This window comes from Lissotriton helveticus (assembly GCF_964261635.1).
Source record: "Lissotriton helveticus chromosome 1_1 unlocalized genomic scaffold, aLisHel1.1 SUPER_1_unloc_43, whole genome shotgun sequence".
NCBI lineage: Eukaryota > Metazoa > Chordata > Amphibia > Caudata > Salamandridae > Lissotriton > Lissotriton helveticus.
The window spans coordinates 496947-518110 of NW_027611685.1; the positions used below are offsets into that span (position 1 = coordinate 496947).

At 47.4% G+C, this 21164-nt stretch overlaps 1 pseudogene; it reads right to left on the reverse strand.

Moving 5' to 3' along the window:
- Positions 1-4378: 4378 nt before the first annotated feature.
- The window catches only part of LOC144806072 (uncharacterized), a 53078-nt pseudogene continuing 36292 nt past the window's right edge, over positions 4379-21164 (reverse strand).

Below are 21164 nucleotides of genomic sequence, written 5' to 3' on the forward strand. Positions count from 1 at the left end.
CTAAGATCTCCCTAAGATACAAGATCTCCCTAACTTGTTTCTTTACCTCATGTTTAAATGGGTATTGTCTCTGCGGTTAAGGAATTGATTTTAATGGGATTTCATGATGCAGTGACTCACCATCCCACCCAACATGATTGCAGTCAAATGCAGGAGCCAGATCTAACGCCAACTCCTGTGCTAAGAATTTTTAACTGATTCTGGTACGAGGCCAGAGAAGGCAGGTAAAGTAACTTATTCTCCCATTGGGCAATCAATTGCGAACTCAGGTCGCCAACCCTTTTCAGCCAAATGATTGTCATAACCATAGGTCAGGTTCTCCCAAACCAGACCCTTTATTTTCCTAGGTATGACCTCCTCCATCTGGACCGTTATTTCATATAAACGATATGGACATGTATTCTTGTATCAGGTGTTTCCACCATGATATGCTCACTCAGTGCTACTACCCCAGAAAGTCCATCAGGTTCTGGCGAGCTATGGTGACTACTGAAACACTGCCCATTCCCTGTTATGAAGCAGAGTCCTCAGTAGCCTGGGAATTTGTCATTTTAATCTTGACCACCTTCTTCTTTTTAAATTGAGGTTTGACGTCTTTTGCTTGTCTTTCTGTTTAATGATGTAGCCCAAAGTGCAATGTGTCTTCCTTTTCAGCTTGACTCGCTCTTCCAATCTCTACTCTGACTGTCCGGCTTTCTCCTAATGCTTTTCGGATGTCTCCTGAAAGAAACGAGATGAACTTGTATCAGTATCCTGATAGCTATCAAACGTTCTAATATTGTCACGGTTTCTCAAATTGCAAATAGTTTTTTCGTTCGGTGTGGTCCTGTGACTGTGTTTTGTTTTATTTTTTTATTATCCCATTACTACTTTGAAGAATCAGGTGCTTGCTTAGAGTTATCTTTTGCAGAACTACTCTTAGCTATTGGTTTCCCATGTTTGGCTCCCAGATTATCTTTGCTTAGAGAGGCATATTTATTTTAGATAATCTCCGGCAATTCGTGCTCCCGCTGTGCAGGAGTAAATTTCCTCAGGCGTTGGCGTAGAGCCACCACTGCTGCCTGCCCTTTTATGTTACTCAAAATAATTGCTGATACCTGGGCAAAATTGTCCATGAGTTTCAGCCCTAGATCTAAGGAAGGCTCTGCCTGATACTCATTCTGAATCTGTTTCAGTACATCTGGTATAACTGCTATTGAATGGGTACTATGTGTTCTGGTTTATACGGCAGAGTAAATTGTACCCCAAGTGGCACATTCTTCTAACTGGGGAGCCATCCCCATTGGCAAGCAAATTGTCAATATTCTGTGTTTTTCCTGCGAGCCTGTGTGGGGAAAAACTGCTTCAAGCTGTGCTGTTTTTTGTGCTATCTAGAATGGGATTTTCTCCTGGGGTGGGAACTTTTCCCATAATGGCATTTAGTGTTTGTGGGCTAATACCCGTGGTAGCCATGTGTGGATGTGTAGCCAGAGCAGCCCGCGGGTTGGACTGTCAATGTTCTCATTATGTATTGTGTTCAATTTCTGTATATTTTTACTAAATCTCTGTAAAGTTTGCACATTCCTGCTAATGGTAAAGCATCAATGTCTGGATGGGGTGTGTATGAAGCTATGACCAGCCAGGTCGCTCCTTCTCTGCTGAGCGGACCAAGTCTCGAATGTTTTGTGGTATGGGGTTGGGTGCCTTTAAACCAATTAATGTGCTCTTGGTAAGTTAATAGGACTTCTAAGTCCCCATATGGGAACTACTCATCAGGTGGTTCATCTTCAATGTATTCATGAAACAACCATTTGCGTGCATCTGCAGGTGGGAATTTAACCCAAGAACAGAATACCTCTGTTCGGTAAGCTTTGTGTGCCTCAACCAGTAAGATAACATCTCCATTTGTCGCCGGGAGGCCATAAGTAACTGCCTGTCTGCAATTTTCTGAAATATATAGTCCAACTATCTGTTCTTCAATGTTTTCATCCTGTTCAGTCATTGTCACAGCATTAGTATTTAACTGATATTTTATAGAGATTGTTGTTTCACAATGCGGGAACTTTAAATCCTCTAAGCTTGATTGAACCTACAGTCAATACATAGGGTATACCTACTCAGCTGAGACGGATATGTTTCCCTTTCCACTACGGGCGAATCCGGTTAAAATGTGAGTAGGGATCTCTGAGAAAGCGCGACAGAACTAATCAGATTTGACCATTAAATAAGAGCCTAACTGATGTAGGTGGTGCCATTTTGTGTAGTTCCTACCAATCTGTAGGACCCGCGTATTGTTTGGACAACATGAACTAAGAGTAAGTTGTCAAGACTGATTCCGGACACCCCCACAGGACTTGTTTGACTATAGACCAGCTAGCTCACAGTGCCACGCAAGCCTCCCTAACCTTACCAAAGAGCGAATGGTTTCTGGTAACCACTGAACATGACAACCCTGACTCCTCAGGGATCATGGAAAGAGTACAATACCTTAAACTCAGTCACTGTTGCTTACTTGTTCTCCGAGAAACATACAGAAAATACACAGTTTGACATTTTCAATAATATTTATTGAACCAACGTTATTCTTGCATAAAATATGTGTGCTGCAATGATTATGAGACAGAAGTAGATAAACGTGATTACAAGAACCAAAGGAGAAAATAGTAGATATAGTTCTACCATGGTGCTAAACAATTGTATATATGCACGAATATAAAAAAGGCAGTAAACTAGCATACTCCTACTATGTGAACACTACTCTAAATGTACCTAAAGTGTGTGTAGGTCTAGAGCCAAGACTCCCCCAAGGGATTATCCAACCCATTACCTGAGGGGATAAGGTGAAGGACCCCATGGGGGCGTGGCTTGTCGCCAAACATGCGGTAGTACTGTAGCAGAGCTCCCAGCCGGGACTTGAGTCATCGTTGACCCTGGGAGTCTCCCTGCTGCAGAAGCTGTCTGCCAGCTTGCGGAATCCACTTGGGTCTCCTACCTGTAACGACGGGGCTGCAAATCCCCGGGACGGGTGAGATCTCCATTTTGGACGTTGCCAGCTGCCATCACTGCCTGCCCTGAAGGCAACCGAGGACATGCGCCCGGACTCACATTGCAACAGCGGGGGATACGGATCGGCATTGGACGACTGGGGGCCCCGGAGGCAGAGGGCCCCAGCTTCCATATGAGGGCCTTCTGATTTGCGGAGTGCCGACTGCCCTGCTTGCGAGTCTTTCTGGAGAGGTTGGTGCGGCGTGGGATGCCTTGCTGTGCGGCCTCCGCGTCTGCCTTCTGCGAGGGTGCTGTGCCCTGGGCCCCAACTGCTGGCCGGCCGGGTGTGTGGCAGCCGCGCTGCTTGTTGGCTGCGTCACTGGGAGTGGCTGCCCTGGGGCTGCTGTTGGTGCTCCCAAGGCTGCGTGGCTGGAGCCACTCTACAACGTGCTGAAAAACCCCTTTGACCCTGGACGAGGGGAGGGGCCCGCCAGCTGGACTGGGGCTATAGGTGGGGTGAGCAGGCTCTGTGGTCTGATGGTGGACTAAATGCACGCACAGCCGGACGGCCGTAATTGAGGACACGTGTTGTGCTGAATGTGACCCGGACCCCACGCTTGTCCCCCTGCATGGACGCGGACCCACAAACTGGGACTGGTCACAGAGAGTACTGCTAGCGCTCTCCCTGAGGTCTGGTTTTGCTCTTGGCTGGAGTACATCTCCTCCCCTGTTTGCGGCCTACAGACTGCTTCCACGCGGGCTGCCCACTTGCCCGGTTGTACATAGACTTCTTGTTGTGCTGGGTGCACGACTGCTGCCGACGCCTGTGTGTCCTCTCACTTCCTCTTCTCGCCATTGTGCTCTTTGCCAAGGGGTGCCAGCGGGGGAAGCAACTGGAGGGGCCCGGCACTGAGGATCCACTTCAGGGGACTGCAGACTAGGCCTCCCAGGCTTCCTCGATCAGCTGCTTATTTTTAGGTGAATACAAATCACCTGCCGTTCCCCCTCCTTCCATCTATCTTTTTCTCCCCCTTTCTTTGTCTCTCTCGCTCTCTTTATCTCTCCCCCTCTCTATCTCCCACACATTCCTGTTATTTTCAGCTTCATGAATGTCACTGCCACTTCTGGCATTCATACGACAAATCCTTCCGAACAATTGGGGACAAGGGACAATCAGTGTGAAAGACGAGTTGCTGGGAGTGCAACTGATTGTCCTAGTCCATATATGCCTCTGATGTGGGATTTCACTATTTCACCACATTCTTCAAACAGAGTCTGCTGCTTACAGTGGCTCAATCCTGGTAAAAAGAAGAGTTTGACAAGGCACAAAATGAATAGGGGGAGTCAAGTTGGAGAGGAGCCACAGGTCATACTTCGTTATAAGGTCCGAGGCACAAGCTGATCCATTAACCAAACACAGTCTGCAAAAGATGCAGCAAATGTTACTTAAAAACAAGGTATATACTTTTTCATATCTAAAAATAGGTTATTTCTTGAATACCTGTGCTTCGCTTTAGTTCATTACATATGCTGCAGTGGCATTTGTTAATAGTAATACATACATTTTACCAATGAAGCTTCCATCTCCAGAGCCGTGACAACATATCCACTCTGGGTGTGTTGGGTTTGTAGGTTTTATCAAAAATCCGACAAGTTAGCTGAAAGTACTGTTGTTAGTCCCAGTATTGTTCAGTGTTGCTTTTAGTGGTAGTGTGATCAGGTACGACAGAGTGTTTTTCTTTGTATTTCTTCTTCACCAAATAAAAATCAAGAATGTTTCTTTTCTTTTAATCCACATTGTGCTAGTCTCCCACTGTGTATCCTGGTGCATCATGTCGATTTGCTATGTGTACAGAAGTGAACAATCACTGGAAACAAACACTTCTATAATTCTGCAAATACTGTTATCTGGTTTTCTTCTTTACTGCTAGTCCGGTCTTCTATCATCTGGTATTTCAATGTCCCACATAATTAGAATTTTATCTTTTTCCGTAATTCATTCCTCTCACAATAACTGCACTGTTCTGCTCTTGTCTATGTCCTCACAGGGGTTAATATCATTTTTGATGTTCTTAAGATCTCTCCGGAGTCTCTGCATCTCTAGGATTATTTCGATGTGAGTTGAATGAAGGAGTGTATTGACTGAGGGCTGTGTGGGATCGAAAATCGACAAAAGTCCTTCATACACTTAGTGCCCCTATATATTTTCCCCATGTGTGTTCGCTGATGACTTTGTAGCTTTGATAATTGACTAAAGCTCTTCCCACATTCACTGCACTTGAATGGCTTTTTTTCCCCGTGTGTGTTTGTTGATGTCTTCGTAGGTTTGACAACAGACTAAAGCTCTTCCAACATTCACAGCAATCTCAAATGGTTTTTCCCCTGTGTGTATTCGCTGATGTATTTGGAGGTTTGATAACTGACTAAATCACTTTGCACATTTACTGCCCTTGAATGTTTTTTCCCTTGTGTGTGTTTGAGTATGCGTTTGAAGGCGAATTAACTGACTAAAGCACTTTGCACATTCACTGCACTTGATGGTTTTTCCCCTGTATGTATTCGCTGATGTGTTTGCAGGTTTGATAAGTGACTAAAGCTCTTTGGACATTCACTGCACTGGTATGGTTTTTCCCCTGTGTGTATTCGCTGATGTCTTTGTAGGTTTTCTAATCGACTACAGCTCTTCCCACATTCACTGCACTGGTATGGTTTTTCCTCAGTGTGTGTTCGCTGATGTCTTTGTAAGTGATATAATCGACTAAAGCTATTCACACATTCACTGCACTTGAATGGTTTTTCTCCTGTGTGAGTTCGCTGATGACTTTGTAGGTCTGATAACCTACTAAAGCTCTTCACACATTCACTGCACTTGAATGGTTTTTCCCCTGTGTGTATCCGCTGATGTGTTTGGAGGCTTGATAACCCACTAAAGCTCTTCACACATTCACTGCACTTGAATGGTTTTTCCCCTGTGTGTATTCGCTGATGTGTTTGAAGATTTGCTAAGTGACTAAAGCACTTTGCACGTTCACTGCACTTGAATGTTTTTTCGCCTGTGTGTATTTGCTGATGTATTTGGAGGTTTGATAACCTACTAAAGCTCCTCACACATTCACTGCACTTGAATGGTTTTTCCCCGGTGTGTATTCGCTGATGAGTTTGAAGATTTGATAAGTGACTAAAGCACTTTGCACATTCACTGCACTTGAATGTTTTTTCCCCTGTGTGTATTTGCTGGTGTCTTCGTAGGTTTGATAACCTATTAAAGCTCTTCACACATTCACTGCACTTGAATGGTTTTTCCCCTGTGTGTATTCGCTGATGAGTTTGAAGATTTGATAAGTGACTAAAGCACTTTGCACATTCACTGCACTTAAATGTTTTTTCCCCTGTGTGTATTTGCTGGTGTCTTCGTAGGTTTGATAACCTATTAAAGCTCTTCCTACATTCACTGCACTTGAATGGTTTTTGTCCTGTGTACGGGTGCTGATTAACCTTGAGTAGTGATGACAAACTAAAGCTCGTGCTGCATGTGTATGATTCTTCTTTCTTGGTTAGTGTCTGCGGGTCGGGTACATATTTGTCTACATCCCATGACTGTATTTCCTGATGGGCCAACATGGCCCATCACTGTGCGCAGTATTTTGCACGTTTGATTTCTTTTTTAACAATACATTGCAATTGCCACCAAATATTTGCCACACTATAAGGTGTCTTTATAGGTGATTGTGCCTTTAGATTGGATTATGGCTATGCACGCAAATTGGGGCAGTCTATTGTATTGTAGATAGAAGAAGTCCTCTTTACCCGTCAGTTGTCCGGCTCCGCTCTGTTGTGCTCTTCTCTGGTTACTGTGGTCTGGCCAGAAAGAGTTTACAATTCACCTAGAGCACTGAATGATGGCTTGTCATCATTTTAGAAAACAGCACTGCGGTAATCACACCATACAAATCCCATGATCAAAGTTGGTATTGGACACATGTTTATACAGGAGGCGGTTTGTTATTGTTGTTGCCTTAATTTTCCTAAGGTCATTTCTTCGTCTTGTGGCGTGGAGGTGCACAGCTCAGCCTCTTGCAATCACTGAACTGCCCTTGAGGCTTCATCCGGGATCTGTCAGTTTGTGTGGAGGTTCCTCTGTCACCGACTGCGCTGATGTTTTCCTGAACACTGTAGCTCATTATTTCTGCTAATATTGAAGATTTACAGCATTCGCTTCATTATTGATGGTCATTTCACACATTCAAGGCTTGTTTTCTGTTGGATGTAAAGATATTTAACATTAATAAATTGAAACATAATGGAATGAGAATTCACAATGTTTAATTGGTTTTAAAAGACATTTCGGGGGAGATTCACCAAATTTCCACGCAATGCAGCTTGAGGCTGCACTGCGTTGCGCGACAGGGAGGGAGCAGGAGAGCACCATATTTTCAAAGATATGGCTCTATCCTTCCCTTCCCCTTGCGCTGGCACTGATTACAGCAGCCCTGCGCCATGCACACACCTTAGCACCAGAGCGCTAGGGTGTGTGTGTGTGAATTCAGCATAGGTTTTGTACAGGAAGGACACCCATCCTGTACTAACTACTATGCCTAGGCACGAGGGAAAGCTTTTCCCACTTTGTATGCATGTTGCACATTGCAGCAAGCATGCAAAGTCAGAAAAGGAAGGAGAAATGAAAGCTTTTCTCTTTCCTTGCACCTAGTTTAAAAGGGTGCAGTTTTCTCACGCTAAACCCAATCTACTGTATTTGGTAAATTGGGTTTAGCGTGAGAAGCCTTGGGTTGTTGCACGGGAACACCCATGTACCACCCTTGCCAGGCCCTCATGGCACAAAGTAATGCGACGCAGTGCTATGCAATACTTCACATTACTTTTACATTATTTGCTTGAAAGTAAATTAGGAAAAACTGATTTTGCACTGTTTTGTGCCACTTTTGTGACGCAAATATAGCGCACAATCTTAGTATATCTCCCCCTTCTTCTTTACAGCCTTTGAAACTTAGCAAGGAATTTTTCATCATACACAGATATTTAACTAAAAGTTCTGTTGATCAGGTGATATCTTATTAATGTCTGAAAAGGAGGTGATTTACAAGTGTTCACAGAGTAACTTAGCAAAGTAAGGGCGCTCACGGAACACTCAAGTGCTTAGAGGTTTTGCTTAAGACAGACGCATATGGTCAAGATTTCACTTAAACAACAATAGATTCGAGATAAAGCGATAGATCAGGTTGGGCTGCAACATTTCCAGTAACTCTTTACGAAGTATACAACAAAAGTAACTCCAGTCACACACTTCTTCTCGTTCCTTTCCTATTCACTTAAGATCATCTCAAATACCAACTCCTGTCTTTACCTCGCTGTTCATAAGTCACCTTTGACACTTTCAACAGCTCCCTTGGTTCAAGCATTTCTGGTTTCTTTGTACCTGGAAGACGAACATTATTGTGAGTTGAGGGGGGCTTCCTATCGCCATAACAACTGTCCATCTCCCTGAAACTAGTGCAGCTTACAGCACCCGGTTCTGGCCCGAAAAACAACTTTAAAAAACAAGCCTTTAGCTCTTCCTAAAGTACAAAAAGTTCTGTAAGTTGCAGCTCCTTCCGGGGCTTTTGCGTAAAACAGAACGAGGGGTTCCCTGGAAGGCCCGTCCTATACATTATAAGCGCAGATAAGGCAAACAAACGTTGATTCATATAATTTAATATTCAACAATATCAGTCATTTTGTACTTATAGAGAATCCATCACAACCAATAATTTACCTGACATATCCCCGCAGCAGATGTGTGCATATTACTCTTTTTTCCCCCTTTTTCCACCATTACATGTCATCTGGCATAATGTTGTCCGTTTGGTGCCCTGGATGCCACTTTGTGAGTGGATGGGCATTTGGAAGATCGGGAGGAGGTGTCAGTTATCCACAGGTGATGCAGCATTTCTATCTTTCCATAATTCTAATATTCAAGTTTACTAATTTCCTGTCCTTCGCACCCCTACTGCCCGGTGGCTGCCCACTAACTCTGTGGGGTTCATCAGAAGTCAGATAATGGCCTGATAGTCACAAGGCCATGAATCTCACTTCTTCTACAACACTTATTGCAGACATAGGGCCTAGTTAGGAGTTTGTCCAACAGATTATTGCCTCAAAACTAGGGGTGGTGGAAGAATTCCACTCTGCCGGGGGAGCTTGCGATGTTTTAGCCACAGGTGCGGAGTTCCAAAAACCTCCACAAAGTGATGCAGAACTGTGTTTTATGTCTCAAGCGGTTCACCAACGGTAAGGTGGCGAGCGCTTGTGAGAAAATATAATGCGCTAGACGTCCTCCTGGCGAGATTGCTCATTGCGGTAGGTCGCGACCACTTGAGTGTAAAATCTGCTATTCTCGTTGATGAAGCGGCCACTCAATTAGAATGTTAATTCGAGCTGCAGAAAGCAGCAGCGCCCTGTGGCATGACGCGTAGTGCCGTTCATGCTGATTTTACAATGCGGGACAAACTCCTGGCACTAAAGATCAGTGAGAGCAGTGCAATTTAACAAACTCTGCCACTTGCGGAAGTCCGCAGAGTGTGGAGTTTCGTGGAGTTCTGCAAGAGTAAAACTCTGTGAACTACTCCAAGGCATTATAAAAACGTGACATATATCCTGTCTGCTTTATTATGATTGCCACAGGATGTAATGCATTTTTAATGGGGCGGGCAGGATACCTGTCACATTTGTGATGGAATAAACCATCCGCTGAAATCTAAATCAGGCCTTTGATGTACATTGCGCCCAGTGTGGCTAGCTGGGCTCGAAGGATCTTGTGGTTTGTGGGTCTCTCACTACTTTGAGGTCACCGCCAGGAAGAACTTCTGTCAGCAGCGCCTTGTGCAGATCTTCCTTTCCAGGCAGCCCTTCTGTCAGCTGCCCCTTGTGCAGATTTCCTTTCTAGGCAGAACTTCTGTCAGCCGCGTCTTGTGCAGATCTTCCTTCCAGGCAGGGGCTTCTGTCAGCTGCGCCTTGTGCATATCTTTCTCCCAGGCCAGACTTCTGTCAGCTGTGCCTTGTGCAGATCTTCCTACCTGGCTAGACTTCTGTCAGCTGCGCCTTGTGCGGATCTTCCTTCCAGGGTGGACTTCAATCAGCTGTGCCTTGTGCAGATCTTCCTCCCAGGCCGCACTTCTGTCAGCTGCGCCTTGTGCGGATCTTCCTTCCAGGCAGGGGCTTCTCTCAGCGGCACCTTGTGCAAATCTTCCTTCCAGGCAGGGGGTTCTGTCAGCTGCACCTTGTACAGATCTTCCTTCCAGGCAGGACTTCTGTCAGCTGCGCCTTGTGCAGATCTTCCTCCGAGGACGCACTTCTGTCAGCTGCGCCTTGTGCGGATCTTCCTTCCAGGCAGGGGGTTCTGTCAGCTGCGCCTTGTGCGAATCTTCCTTCCAGGCAGGACTTCCGTCAGCTGCACCTTGTACAGATCTTCCTTCCAAGCAGGACTTCTGTCAGCTGTGCCTTGTGCGGATCTTCTTTTGATGTAGGGGCTTCTGTCAGCTGCGTCCTGTGCAGATCTTCCTTCCAGGCAGGGCTTCTGTCAGCTGCTCCTTGTGCAGATCTTCCTTCCAGGCAGGGGCTTCTGTCAGCTGCACCTTGTGCGAATCTTCCTTCCAGGCAGGACATCTGTCAGCTGCACCTTGTGCAGATCTTCCTTCCAGGCAGGACTTCTGTCCGCTGTGCCTTGTGCAGATCTTACTTCCAGGCAGGACGTCTGTCAGCTGTGCCTTGTGCAGATCTTCCTTCCAGGCAGGGGCTTGTGTCAGCTGCACCTTGTGCAGATCTTCCTTCCAGGCAGGGTCTTCTGTCAGCTGCACCTTGTGCATATCTTCCTCTCAGGCAGGACTTCTGTCAGCTGTGCCTTATGCAGATCTTCCTTCCTGGCAGGGGCTTCTGTCAGCTGAGTCTCGTGCAGATCTTTCTCCCAGGCAGGGTCTTCTGTCAGCTGTGCCTTATGCGGATCTTCCTTCCAGGCAGGGCTTCTGTCAGCTGAGCCTTGTGCAGATCTTCCTTCCTGGCTGGTCATCTATCAGCTGTGCCTTGTGCAGATCTTTCTCCCACGCAAGGTCTTCTATTAGCTGTGCCTTGTGTAGATCTGCTTTCCAGGCAAGGGCTTCTTTCCTCAATGATCAGTTCAAAGGTCGGGCGAGGTAGAACTGGTCTAGGTCATCTTCTTTATTGCAGTTCTACTGGTCATGCCACAGAGCTCGAGCTCTGAGATGAAGGAGAGTCTGGATTTGTAGAGTCTGTAGAGCATTGAGACAGTTCTACCGCATTCAGCACACACGACAAGTCTCCAGAAGTCAACACTACAAGTGCTGTTCCAAGGTTTAATTCAACCACTGAATCTGAACATCCCGTGCAGGACGCTTTTCAAAACTAGAGGTACCTGGGCTTTCTCTCAGTGGCGGCAGGTGACATTTGAAAGTGGTGAGGCATAAAACAATTGTTGTACTTCACTGTGGCGACCGAGCGAGACTGAACCACCTACGTAGGGTGCAAATGGTGCATTTTCAAGCAAATTTGAGAGTGTAATCCCACTATTCGGACTCCTGCCTCATATTCGTCATTCCTACTGATGCCCTGCACCAAAACACGGACAGACCACACCCACCCTACATTAGGATAAGGTCTTCTGCTACTACCACACGCTACACAGAGACAGATCCCACATACTACATCACAACAAGTGATACCCGTAGAGTCCATTTTCATGGCTTCCTGCGTGCATAGACAAGCATGGGGGCAAATTCAAAGACAGAGCCATATCAAACAAAAGAAAATATTTTAAAAACATGATTTTAAAAAAACAAGGCCTGACAGTTTCCATTCACTCACCTTTTAGATGAGCCTCGGTGTGAGGAAACAAAATCGTAGCCAATGAATGAATAGTTTTTCTGATGAATTGGTGTTATTCCCGACGTCATTGCGAGGCAGTTACAAACACACGTTTTATATTTCACAGACCAAAGTTGAATACATCAACCACTCGAAAGAAGTTAATAATTAATGAACTAAGAACTGCTTAAACAATTGCAGACAATGGTTGTTTCTGGTTTGGTAACGCCTGTTACAATGCAGCCCCGATTTTAAAAAAATGAACTCGTCAAATTGTGTACAACACAATAGCAGATCAAAATGATGTTTAATAAAACAAACACTTATGATTCTTATGTACGTACGCAGCCTGTGGTGTGATTCTTTTAAGCACGCAGCCAGCTCCAATACATGTCTGTTGAAAGAAGGGCGAATGCCAAGAGTAATGAGGTAGCTAGGTTAAAAAAAAAGGGCCAGATGTAGGTAGCCTAATGGTCGGTAATGGCCGAAATTACAGAATTTCGTCCGTTACCGACCGGTATTAGGCTTTTCAGATGTAGGGGCCTAATTTAAGGATTCGATAATTTACCGAATCGGTAATTTAAGGAATCGGTGAATTACCGAATTCTTAAATACCGATTTGGTAAATTAACGAAACCTTCATGTAGGGAGCGCTCAAATGAGTGCTTTTCCCATTTTAGGATTTGTTATTTACCACCAACTACAAGTTGGTGGTAAATATCAAAAACCCAAAAGAAGCAATTTTTTGCAAATTATTACAGTGCCATGTGGCAGACATAAATGCCCTTAGGGCATGTATGTGTGCCACATATGCACCCATACACTATTCAGGGGTGCAACAGGATGTCAAAGTGACACCCTGCCACCCTTCAATGTGTTCCCCCTTTTACCGAATCAGTATTGTATTTACCGAATCTTACCGATCCGGTAATACTTACCAAATGAATACCAACATCCCATTTACCGATTCTAAAATTCCGAATCGGTAAAATTCGGTATTTTAGAATCGGTAAATCTGGATTACCACATCTGGCCCTAAGTCTTGAACTGACCCACCCACTGGCACTTTGCACGAGATGGGGAGTGAAAACACTCGTATTCATGACTAACCTTCACGATTCCCACTGCTTTCGTACATTTCCTGCTGCGACTACACCTGGAAACAGCCAAGATAAAAGTGGCCTGACCCCATGGTTATGTGTTCCTCTTCGGGAAGCCCCGCAGAGGACTTCTGGTGCCTCTGCAGCCTCTGTGAATGAGAGTTTAGCCACACAGCTTGTTAGCAGGAAAAGAATAATAAAGTTCACTATCGTAAAGATTAAGAACTGAGCCACACATAACAGGCAGTGAGAGTGTGAGATGCCTCCTGCTTGTCTGGCATCTGGTCGACGACACTGCAGGGAAGACAATCCGTGGTCCACAGATACGGCCCTGGCAGGGTGGACTGGAGGACGAGTCATTTAGATCGTATTCCCAAGCAGGGGAGGCTATTAAGATATTATCAACATAAACATGGCAGCATCTTTGAAACGGCAGATAATATATTGTGTCAGGAGAGATGCCGATTTCCAAGCAGGAACACAAGCAGATCGGCGGGAAGCAGAAAACAGGCAGAGAGTTCTTGCAGGCCAGGCCAGGCACTTCAGCACTCATCCCTCCTATGACTCCTAAAAAGCCTGTCATCAGAATGGAACAGCGTTTGCAGGACACAACAGATCAGTAAATATGCACATGCTATGTATATTGTATTCAAGTTTGATTTGTTTTGCTCGGTTTTACAGTGCAGAGACTGCGGGATTTAGGATGCTAACGGTTATCCACAGTTGAGAGCTTAGTAAAGAACGTTGTTGATGCAGATAACTGCACTAGACATTGATACAACCGTATCGTCTACCCTGGGTGGGCGGCTTTATGTGCACCGGGTTTGAGTCTCACAGACTATCTTTATTAACCAATACTCCACTTGGGAAAACGCCATCTTCTTTTTATCCCAGTGTCTTTTTCAGCTCAACTGTTACGTGGCTATACGGTTATGAAAGTTCCTGAATAGTTAGCAAAGACACAAGCCCAGGGACGTAACACAGGCCCCCACATCCCCCGCAGCCCCCTCAGTACTGTACTCACGCCGGAGAGCTCCAGATTAAACCTGGAGGGGGGCCCCTCGGTGAACCTTGCCCCTTCAACTTTCGTTACGCCACTGCACAAGCCTTCTCTACAAAATGCGTTGGAGGATAAGGTACGCTGGAAAACCGTGATAGCATCTTGCTTGTTAACAGAGAACGCTTTTGGTTTTGTCGGCCTGAGAAACGATGGTGACACTATGCGTAAGAACCTTGACATATTAATACGCAAATTTATGCAAACAGTGCTACCATGCACTGTCAATCAAAGAGGACCCCTGCTGTTGATCTATAGCCTAATTGTTTTCAATGATAGGGTTCCATAATTTTAGGAAGATGAAGCATTTATGGTGGGAACATTTAATGGAATCCCATGCGGTCATGTAAACAGTCGCGGCCGGCAAAGCGGGTGAGTTCACGCCGGGGGGTAATCTATCAGTATCTTATCTATATAAAATAAAAAAACGTACCTGCTTCCTCCGGGACCGCATCACGCGCCTCCGCCTCAGCTCCTGCTTGCTCCGGAGTCCTGGCGCCCTTTTAGGCAGCCTCCTTCTTCCTTCTCCCCTAATCCAATCACAACGCTTTGTGATTGGTTAGGCGCAGCGGAGAGCGCCCCGGCAGGGCCATTTTCTCTATGTAGGCTGCATGCAACCTAAAAAAAAGGTCAACACTAGCTACAGTATGATTGCAGATACTAAAAATTTAACATCTGATAGCACAGTAAGCATTTACACGTTCTACCTTTTTGCAAATAAAGCGCAACTGATCTTATACTCTCTCCAGCCCATCCTATAATTTGTGTAGCGAATTTTTATATTTTGTTTAATTCTTTCTTTAAACTATTGGCTTTCCTATTCAAAGTGCTGTCTCTCACAGGCAGGGCTGTCATAGCACTGTAAATATACAAGTCACTATTCCCTAGTGCACCAACCAGGATTCAAATTAGCGACCCTTCAGTTTGAGATGAAGGCATCAGAAATTGTAACACTACGCAACTGACCACTTCATACAGAATAGTTTAACTTGCATTTTCTTTTCATTTTAGATGTGTACATTATATTACAATTCCTCCCACTCCTCCCTGATTGGTAGGACCCTCATACAGCTCAAAGTTCTGCTGCATTTTTTTGTAATTTTATAAATGAAGGTTAACATAAATAAATGAAATATCAGAGGCTAATTATATTAGGGGAAGACAACAATATAGACTGGCTAAGCCCTGCTTGGTCACCCTTTCCCCCACCTCGGCCAAAGCCAGTGCACCCTTGCCTTGAGAGACGGAACTGCAAGTGACTCTGGTATCCTGATTTCATTTTGGCCTCAGCAGGCAGAAGATACTTTGATTGCACTGCATGAATAGGCCCAAAATTGACCCGAAGACCCAGAGCCTGGCTCTGGGGACATTGACGGACACTACAACCACTCTGTTGGTGGGGCAAAGACTACGGTCTGTGTCCCTGGCTATGTACAGTGAGTAGTGGTAGCAGTGTACCATGTTCTTAGAGGTCACCAGCTGAACAGGTCACTTTACTTGTCAGAGGGCGGCTGCGATGCATACAGGGCATTGGGTAAAGTTCCATTCACGTGTCATGACCAGACCTCGCATTGGCATCCCCGTTTGAATTTCGAGACGTGTATTTATAATATAAGGTAGCAGGGCTCTATAGTGTTTCAAATGGGTAAGTATATTGTTACCAGTTACATCCATGTTCGATTGACCATCATCTAACATGGCACAAGATGGGCAATATTGTCAGCAATCCAGACGAGAAGGGTGTAACTATGGACACAAGGGTGGAGGGATGGAGTCAGGACCGCCTTTTAGAAGGTTCACACTTTCTGTGCTCATGTTGTAAGTATTCCCACATGGAGGCATCATCATCACTACCTGCTGTGAGCAGCAATCACCCTGCACAAAGTCCTTGTTTGTGCAGCAGAAGAAAATGGATGATGAAATGCAACCAGGGAAACCAGTAAACCCAGACAGGGAATAAGCATTCAGGGTCTGAAAATACTACAGAAAAGTGGGTCGCAATCATATGGGCTTTGTTGTAACTCAAGTTGCTTTACTGCCCGACACGAAGAGCTGCTGTTTCAAGATAAGTATCACTGATAGTGACTCCCCCGTAGGCGAGGGCACATTGCCTGGTTTCTGCAAGTCTTCCGGGATGAAACTATTGCCTGAGCAGTGGCCCTGTGAGCTGCCTGTCTGATGAGAGGGAGGAGGAGAGAGCCTTGTCTGGAAGAAGTCTCCCTGCCCTTTGAGGAGGACCAGCAGCAGAGCACGTTGTGAGGGACGGCCCCGAAGGAACAGAGGAAATGTGGCAGAGTGCCGAGAAGTCCTGTGAAGTGCCCGGGGTCCCCCAGTCTCCCTGACGGAGCAAGTCTGTGTAGAGGTTGTGTCTCACTTGCCAGTGTCAACTGCTAAATAAAAAAAGCTGATTCGGAGACCGCAGAGGGGAAGATGCAGACAACCACTGCTGACTCTACCGTTGTTGCACTTCTGCGATAACACCAGCACCTCAGACCCAAGAAGGAGATCCTTCCCCCGCGACTACTCGACCTTCCGCCATGACTTCTGGGCAGACATCTCAATGTGTCTTCATGGAGACACTGTCACACCAGTGAGCTGCCCATGGAGAGGAAATGAAAGGGACAGCGATGGTCTGTCCCTTTGCCCCAGAGCTGGCCGTGTTATTCATGGCCAAATTTCAGGAGAAATTTACCTATGATAGCAATCCATTTGTGCATCATAGCCACAAATGGTTTCGGTTTATTGATCAAATTTTTTGCATTTGGGATGGACAAGATGATATTTTAAATGTGTTTATTGAATGGTTGAATGCCAGATTAGTAGATATACAATTCTGTGTGTCCAGTAGCCAGTCATCTATCAAATCTTTAGATGTAGCAGTCTTTGGCCACAATGGCCGATTATGAACTACATTGTTTACCAAATCAAGGGTTAGGAACAATGCCCTGCATTACACTATTCATCATCTACGCAGTTTACGTGACAAGTTGCCTTAGGGCCAATTTCTCCGAATAAGAGGGAATTGCTCAGGTAAAAGTGATTATTTCATGAATGCAGAAATTCTTGTGCACAAATTAAAGGAACGCGCATACCCAAACAAGTTGCTGAAAATACGATGAAACGTGCTTGGTGGAGTCCAAGAGAGACCCTTCTGGAAAATAGACCAGCAAATGACAAGTTAGAACGCATGGTATGCATCTCCACATTTTGTTCAAAGACTACCTGTAGGAAAGGGGGTTTCTGTTATAGTAACCCCCCCACTTTTTTCCAGACCACTGATGCAATTTGACTTGATGTGCCCTGGTACCCTGCCAATCAGGTTCCCAGGGCCTGTGTTCTTTCCCCAAAACTAACCCAATTGGCATCTCTGGCCACATGTCAGCCCCTGGTAAATGGTACCACAGGTACCCAAGGCACTGTGACCAGAGAAGGACTCAAAGGGCTGCAGCACTTATTGTGCCACCCTTAGAGGCCCGGTACCTCTAGACACACACACACTGCCTTTGCAGGCTGCGTGTTTTGATGCAGAACAAAGTGAAGAGTCAACATGGCACACATCCCTGTGAGCCATGCCTACAAAACACTGCCCTGGCCTAGATCAGCCACCCCTCCAGCTAGGTGTACTATACCAGTGGTGAGGGTACAGGTGAATGAGCCCTGCACCCCTCCAGCTAGGTGTACTATACCAGTAGTGAGGGTACAGGTGAATGGGCCCTGTACCCCACCAGCTAGGTGTACTATACCAGTGGTGAGGGTACAGGTGAATGAGCCCTGCACCCCTCCAGCTAGGTGTACTATACCAGTGGTGAGGGTACAGGTGAATGAGCCCTGCACCCCTCCAGCTAGGTGTACTATGCCAGTGGTGAGGGTACAGGTGAATGGGCCCTGTACCCCTCCAGCTAGGTGTACTATACCAGTGGTGAGGGTACAGGTGAATGAGCCCTGCACCCCTCCAGCTAGGTGTACTATGCCAGTGGTGAGGGTACAGGTGAATGAGCCCTGCACCCCTCCAGCTAGGTGTACTATACCAGTGGTGAGGGTACGGGTGAATGAGCCCTGCACCCCTCCAGCTAGGTGTACTATACCAGTGGTGAGGGTACAGGTGAATGAGCCCTGCACCCCTCCAGCTAGGTGTACTATACCAGTGGTGAGGGTACAGGTGAATGAGCCCTGCACCCCTCCAGCTAGGTGTACTATACCAGTGGTGAGGGTACAGGTGAATGGGCCCTGTACCCCTCCAGCTAGGTGTACTATACCAGTGGTGAGGGTACAGGTGAATGAGCCCTGCACCCCTCCAGCTAGGTGTACTATACCAGTGGTGAGGGTACAGGTGAATGAGCCCTGCACCCCTCCAGCTAGGTGTACTATACCAGTGGTGAGGGTACAGGTGAATGGGCCCTGTACCCCTCCAGCTAGGTGTACTATACCAGTGGTGAGGGTACGGGTGAATGAGCCCTGTACCCCTCCAGCTAGGTGTACTATGCCAGTGGCGAGGGTACGGGTGAATGAGCCCTGTACCCCTCCAGCTAGGTGTACTATACCAGTGGCGAGGGTACAGGTGAATGAGCCCTGCACCCCTCCAGCTAGGTGTACTGTACCAGTGGTGAGGGTACAGGTGAATGAGCCCTGCACCCCTTCAGCTAGGTGTACTGTGCCAGTGGTGAGGGTACAGGTGAATGAGCCCTGCACCCCTTCAGCTAGGTGTACTGTGCCAGTGGTGAGGGTACAGGTGAATGAGCCCTGCACCCCTTCAGCTAGGTGTACTGTACCAGTGGTGAGGGAACGGGTGAATGAGCCCTGTACCCCTCCAGCTAGGTGTACTGTACCAGTGGTGAGGGTACAGGTGAATGAGCCCCGCACCCCTCCAGCTAGGTGTACTATACCAGTGGTGAGGGTACAGGTGAATGAGCCCTGCACCCCTCCAGCTAGGTGTACTATACCAGTTGTGAGGGTACAGGTGAATGGGCCCTGTACCCCTTCAGCTAGGTGTACTATACCAGTGGTGAGGGTAAGGTGAATGAGCCCTGCACCCCTCCAGCTAGGTGTACTATACCAGTGGTGAGGGTACAGGTGAATGAGCCCTGCACCCCTCCAGCTAGGAGTACTATACCAGTGGTGAGGGTACAGGTGAATGAGCCCTGCACCCCTCCAGCTAGGTGTACTATGCCAGTGGTGAGGGTACAGGTGAATGAGCCCTGCACCCCTCCAGCTAGGTGTACTATGCCAGTGGTCAGGGTACAGGTGAATGAGCCCTGTATCCCTCCAGCTAGGTGTACTATGCCAGTGGTGAGGGTACAGGTGAATGAGCCCTGCACCCCTCCAGCTAGGTGTACTGTGCCAGTGGTCAGGGTACAGGTGAATGAGCCCTGTACCCCTCCAGCTAGGTGTACTGTACCAGTGGTGAGGGTACAGGTGAATGAGCCCTGCACCCCTCCAGCTAGGTGTACTGTACCAGTGGTGAGGGTACAGGTGAATGAGCCCTGCACCCCTCCAGCTAGGTGTACTATACCAGTGGTGAGGGTACAGGTGAATGAGCCCTGCACCCCTCCAGCTAGGTGTACTATACCAGTGGTGAGGGTACAGGTGAATGAGCCCTGCACCCCTCCAGCTAGGTGTACTATACCAGTGGTGAGGGTACAGGTGAATGAGCCCTGCACCCCTCCAGCTAGGTGTACTATACCAGTGGTGAGGGTACAGGTGAATGAGCCCTGCACCCCTCCAGCTAGGTGTACTATGCCAGTGGTCAGGGTACAGGTGAATGAGCCCTGTACCCCTCCAGCTAGGTGTACTGTACCAGTGGTGAGAGTACAGGTGAATGAGCCCTGTACCCCTCCAGCTAGGTGTACTATACCAGTGGTGAGGGTACAGGTGAATGAGCCCTGCACCCCTCCAGCTAGGTGTACCATGCCAGTGGTGAGGGTACAGGTGAATGAGCCCTGTACCCCTCCAGCTAGGTGTACTATACCAGTTGTGAGGGTACAGGTGAATGGGCCCTGTACCCCTCCAGCTAGGTGTACTGTACCAGTGGTGAGGGTACAGGTGAATGAGCCCTGCACCCCTCCAGCTAGGTGTACTATACCAGTGGTGAGGGTACAGGTGAATGAGCCCTGCACCCCTCCAGCTAGGTGTACTATACCAGTTGTGAGGGTACAGGTGAATGGGCCCTGTACCCCTCCAGCTAGGTGTACTATACCAGTGGTGAGGGTACAGGTGAATGAGCCCTGCACCCCTCCAGCTAGGTGTACTATACCAGTGGTGAGGGTACAGGTGAATGAGCCCTGCACCTCTCCAGCTAGGTGTACTGTACCAGTGGTGAGGGTACAGGTGAATGAGCCCTGCACCCCTCCAGCTAGGTGTACTGTACCAGTGGTGAGGGTACGGGTGAATGAGCCCTGCACCCCTCCAGCTAGGTGTACTGTACCAGTGGTGAGGGTACAGGTGAATGAGCCCTGCACCCCTCCAGCTAGGTGTACTATACCAGTGGTGAGGGTACAGGTGAATGAGCCCTGCACCCCTCCAGCTAGGTGTACTATACCAGTGGTGAGGGTACGGGTGAATGAGCCCTGTACCCCTCCAGCTAGGTGTACTATTCTAGTGGTGAGGGTACAGGTGAATGAGCCCTGCACCCCTCCAGCTAGGTGTACTATACCAGTGGTGAGGGTACAGGTGAATGAGCCCTGCACCCCTCCAGCTAGGTGTACTATGCCAGTGGTCAGGGTACAGGTGAATGAGCCCTGTACCCCTCCAGCTAGGTGTACTATACCAGTGGTGAGGGTACAGGTGAATGAGCCCTGCACCCCTCCAGCTAGGTGTACTATACCAGTGGTGAGGGTACAGGTGAATGGGCCCTGTACCCCTCCAGCTAGGTGTACTATGCCAGTGGTGAGGGTACAGGTGAATGGGCCCTGTACCCCTCTAGCTAGGTGTACTATACCAGTGGTGAGGGTACAGGTGAATGAGCCCTGCACCCCTCCAGCATGGTGTACTATACCAGTGGTGCGGGTACAGGTGAATGAGCCCTGCACCCCTCCAGCTAGGTGTACTGTACCAGTGGTGAGGGTACAGGTGAATGAGCCCTGCACCCCTTCAGCTAGGTGTACTGTACCAGTGGTGAGGGTACAGGTGAATGAGCCCTGCACCCCTCCAGCTAGGTGTACTATACCAGTGGTGAG